The 5047-nt window shown below is 48.0% G+C and overlaps 1 pseudogene; it reads right to left on the bottom strand.

The window, feature by feature from the left end:
• Positions 1-569: 569 nt before the first annotated feature.
• On the bottom strand, positions 570-1950 carry LOC142430439 (dual specificity mitogen-activated protein kinase kinase 7 pseudogene; annotated as a pseudogene).
• Positions 1951-5047: the final 3097 nt, after the last annotated feature.

Here is a 5047-nt window from a genome sequence, read left to right as displayed (position 1 = left end):
ACAAGCTCTCCCTCCTCCCATTCCCCCCCGCACCCCCCCACTTAGTACAATAAACTCCAAAAAGGAGCCCCTGAGATCAAAGAGAGAACCAGGCCTGGCCTGGCGGCCATTGCAATGACCGGGCCGCCTTGCTGGGGTTGGCTGAGGCCAGGCCTGGGCCAGGAGAGGGACCAGGACCTGGAGGGAGACTGGGGAGATAGCCACCTGGTGCCTGGCAGGCAGGGGAGATGGCAACTGGTGCGCTGGACAAGGTGAGGGGACAGCAGCGCTGGGGCTGCCCCAGCCCAGAGGTCACAGCTGAATAAATAGCAAGTCTGGGCAGGCCACGGCCTTCAGTTCAGTGTCTGTCAGGACGCACTCTTCTGGCTGGCCCAGGGGCCTGGAGGCCCACCTGCTCACGGCTGCCATGCAGGAAGTCAGGGGTAGGTTGGTGCCCCTTACTTTTTGTCTTCAGCCCTTGATGGCCTCCAGGACTCAAATCGCCCCTGGGGAGCACCTAGGTGGCCAGGTGGGAGAGGGGGCCTGTGCCACACCCTAGGGCCATAGCAGGGCTAGCCACCTCCACGAAGCTACCTGAGGAAAGGTAGGAGGTTCTGGCTCAGGATCCCACTAGTCCGGGGCAACTCGGTCTTGGCCATGACATCCTTGAACCAGGACGCCACATCCACCTCCAGGGTCTCTAACGCTTGATGAAACCGTGTTCAAGTAGCTTATTATACTTTGGTCTCTTCCTGGGATCTTTAGTAAGGCAATCTTTGACTAAGGACTGGAAGTCCCCCGAGGAGTCCATGTGTCCGGGCAAGAGGGGAGGGGGATCCTCCTGGAGGACCTTGGTGAGGACCTCGAAGCCTGTCTTGCAGTTCTTGTAGCGGAACTGCCCCATGGCCAGCTCCCCCAGCCAGATGCCTAGACTCCACACGTGGCCCAGATGTTGTAGTGGGGCCTGGCTTTGTGGGGGGGGGGGTGTCGATGCGCTCGGGCGCCATGTAGGCAGCACAGCCAGCACTGCGCGCGTCTACGCCTTGGAGTCCAGCAAGCAACCGCTAATGCAGAAGTCTCACGGCTTGATCTGGCCGCGCTTGTTGGATGTCGGAGGGCTTGACGTCGTGGTGGATGACGCTGTGCTTCTCCTTCGGGTAGAAGAGCGCCTTCACAATCGCCAATGTCATCTTGCCCAGGATGCGCTCCGGGATGGGGTCCGGCATCCGCTTCTTGAGCATCTCGGCGCACGTGCCGGTGAGCTCCCTGGGGATGGAGACGTCCACGTCAGTGATGAAGGTCCCCAAGCACTGCACGATGTAGGGGCAGTCGTGGCTCTTGAGCACCACGTCCAGGTCCATCAGGGTGCGCTTGCTCTCCTCCTTGTTCCCCGAGCGCCGCATCGGCTTGACAGCTATGATGTGGCCCGTCTTCCAAAAGCACATCTTCCACACCTGGCCGCACGTGCCGCTGCCCATCTCGCCCAGGTTCTCCAGGTGGTTGATCTCCGCCTGGTAGCGCTGACCCTCGATGGTCAGGTAGCCAGTCTGTTGCAGGATCTCCTGCAGCTTCTGGTCAACCTCGATGCTCTCCATGCGTTGGGGTGTGAAGATGGGAAGTGGGAGTCCCAGTATGTTGTGGGGACTGGCAGGGGCGTGGGGTGCTGCGGGGAGCTCTCGGAGGACGGCGAGCGGCTGCCATCATCATTGGCCAGTGGGAGCTGAAAGGTGGTTCTGGGCCGCTACGGGCTGATATCCAGGGTGAGGTCGATCCTCCGCCGTGTCTCGCTGTTCTCTGCTTCTGCTTTGCTTCCAGGCAAGACAGCTTCTGCTCTAGAGGATTCCGCTGCACACCACCCGGCCGCCCATCAAGTCCAGCAGACTGAAAATGATCTTTTAATACAAATAACAATAATAATTTTTTAAATCCCTGTCTGTAGGATCTCTGTTCAGGAAATCGTTTTATGCACATATGTGTCTAATGTTTAGGAAATCCAAGCTATTTTTTTCTGCTGCTTTTGCATTTTTAATTATGTTTGATAGTGTATATATGTTATATATCAAGACCTTTAAGCTTGTCTCTATATTTTCTTTGGTGGTCTTTATAGTTTTAGATTTAACATTTAAGTCATTGATGCATACTGAGTTCATTTTAAAAAATATATGTTGTGAGATATGGGTTCAGTTCCTTTCTACAAATGGATATCCGTTTTTGTCGGCACCATTTGTTATCGACTCTGTTTTCCCCACTGATGAGTTGTAGCCCTTTGTCAAAGACCAGCTGTTCATAGGTCGATGGATTCACTTCTAGGCTCTCAATTAGTTTCAGTTGGTCTGTATCTGTTATTGTTGCACCAGTACCAGGCTGCTTTGATACCACGACTGCACAGTGGGTTTTAAGAACAGAAGATTGCTTCTTCTTTAGTAGCGCTTTGTTTATCTGATATCTCTTTCCTTTCCAGATGATGATTAGTTTTCCATATCGTTAAATAATAATGGTGGAATCTGGGTTGGGATTGCATTATATCTGTAGGTCACAGGGTAGTGTTGATTACAAAAGGGCCTGAATATGAGGAGATGGGATCACTGAGGGTCATCTTAAGAATCTGTGTGTCCCATTGACTGAGAAGTACAATATGTTTAGGTTTCAGTGTTTCAGCTAAAGTAGCTGGAACCTTGGTGGCATAGTGGTTACACGTTGGCTGGCTAACTACAAGGTCAGCAGGTCAAAACCACCAGCTACTCCATGAGAGAAAGATGAGGCTTTCTACTCCTGTAAAGAGTTTGTGGCAGTTATATACTCTCTTGTCAACTTGTGAAGGGGTGGAGTCTAGCCTGTCAATCGGGTTGCAACTGGATGACCTCATTTGAAGGCACAAAGGAGAAAAATAGCTCACTGGAGGCCAGATACACTCTGCTTATCTTGCTGATGACAAGACACATGGAGACCCCTGATGGAACCAGAGCCCTTTAGCTGGAGGAGCCTCGGGGAGACCAACACCAGTGCTGAGATGCTTCCATCGCCACTGCATCCACAAGACTTTCAACCCACTGGTCTGTGATCTTGCTGAATTCTGCATCATTTCATGTGTTGCATGAGTCTGAAGAGGAAATTAGAGACTGGTATCAGACATATGGGCTGACATTAGACTTAAGGACTTGATCTGGACTGGACTGGGATGTTTTCTTAATGTACAATTACTCTTTGATATAAAGTTCTCTATTACACACGATGCATGTCTATGAATTTGTTTCTCTAGTCAACCCAGAAGAACACAGTGTTACAGCTTCAGAAACCCTCAAGGGAAGCAGTTCCAGTCTGTTCTACGGCATCACTATGAGTTCATCAGCTCGATGACAGCATATTTTGGTTTTGGAGGCCTAATGCAGTGATTTTTGTTTTTTTGTCAGGTCAGTTTATTGTATTTTTCCACCCTGTATTTTAATAAACAATGAATCAGCATTAATCCAAAGGCTAATTTTGGGAACTACTGACCTAGAAGTTTCACTCTGGTTTTCAAACTGTCACTTTTTTAGACAGATAGAAACTTCCAGACTCAGCAGTTCTCAAATTTGTACTTCCTCCGCTTCAAATGTGTCTTTTTATCATCTACATAAGGTGCTGCAGATTTAGTGAACAGAGACTCTGCCCGTTGCTGTGCATAAGCTTCCATTCATTATGCATTATACTTTGTCTGCTTTCTGATGCTGTTTCACAGACTTTTAAATATTTTTATTATAAAAAGGCTTCATCTCCTCTTAACCAAATAATAATTCAGCTTAATTCAGTTTGATTAAGCTCCAATGAAGTCCAAGAATATACTAAGACATTTTCATGGGGAGTAAATGTTTACTCAAATTATAAAATTAAAATTGTAGGTTATAATTATTTATTCATAAGTATGTGACTGTGTATATTTGTATCTATTTATCTGCTGAATTTACAATAACAGCATAGAATATTATTTAAAAGCTTCATAGAGAACCAAGCATAGAAAAAAGAGGATTTATTTTGATGTGAGGAAAATATTAATATTTTAAGTGGTTTATACTTATTTAGGAGCCTTGGTAGTGCACTGGTTAATTGCTAGGCTGCTAACAGAAACATTTGAATCCACTTGCTGATCCTTGGGAGAAAAGAGCCGATATTGTGCTCCTGTAAAGAGACAGCTTAGGAAACCTATGGGGAAATTTACTATACCCTATCAAGTCAGAATCAACAAGCCGACACAAACAGTAACTCTACTTTGAGGTACAAAGGAAAGCTTCAAGAACCAGTGATGAGCAAATGATGTCTTTACTCATTAAAGTCATAGGTAGTTGCTATATAGCTTGTCATTTCAAGAGTATATCTATTTGCATTAGTAGGTATATATGTCAAATCAACACAAGGGTGACAGTTTTGTTGCAGAATTAAAGTAATTAGAAGTTTAAAAAGGTGGAGTTCTGCCAGGATGGCAACCGAATAACACACACCAGAGGGACTCCGCAAAGGAAAGCCACTGAGAAGGAAACTCCACTCTTCCACGTTGCAGGAGAAGCATCATAAAGATAAGTAGACACAGATCACTAGGTTTTGAAGAGCTGTGGGCTTTTGACTTACCACTGCAGAGGCTGGCTGGGGCTTAGCCTTAGCCCCACCACAGTGTCGGCAGGTGCCAGGCTTCTTTGGTGTACCCAAGGGCTTTTCAACCCAACCATTGCTTGCCGCCACCTTTGGGTGGGGTTTAAACTCCTCTAAACCCCACAGTCAGGTGATCAGGGCTCAACTATTTCTTTACTTCCCCCCGCCCCTCTCTTCTCTCTTTCCAACCACAGTCTCAGCAGGCTCAGTTATTTTTTTCCACTGGGTTTTTTTTCTTTCTTCTCTTTCCTTTCACACACCACTGCCAACCTCCAGGCCACTCTCTTCCACCTAGGGCAACTCAGCCCTCCCTCCGCCCATATGGGGGAGCTCCCGCTCACCTGCCTTCTGTGGCCTTACATGTGGCTGTGGAAATCCCACCCACCTTCCACAGCACCCCAAAAGGCTGGGAGATCTCCCCTTCAAGCAGCTCAAGGGAACTCCT

This window comes from Tenrec ecaudatus, chromosome 17 (genome assembly GCF_050624435.1).
Source record: "Tenrec ecaudatus isolate mTenEca1 chromosome 17, mTenEca1.hap1, whole genome shotgun sequence".
In the NCBI taxonomy this organism is placed as follows: Eukaryota; Metazoa; Chordata; class Mammalia; order Afrosoricida; family Tenrecidae; genus Tenrec; species Tenrec ecaudatus.
The sequence above is the reverse complement of the archived record's forward strand: the minus strand, read 5'-3'. Positions and strand labels throughout refer to the sequence as shown.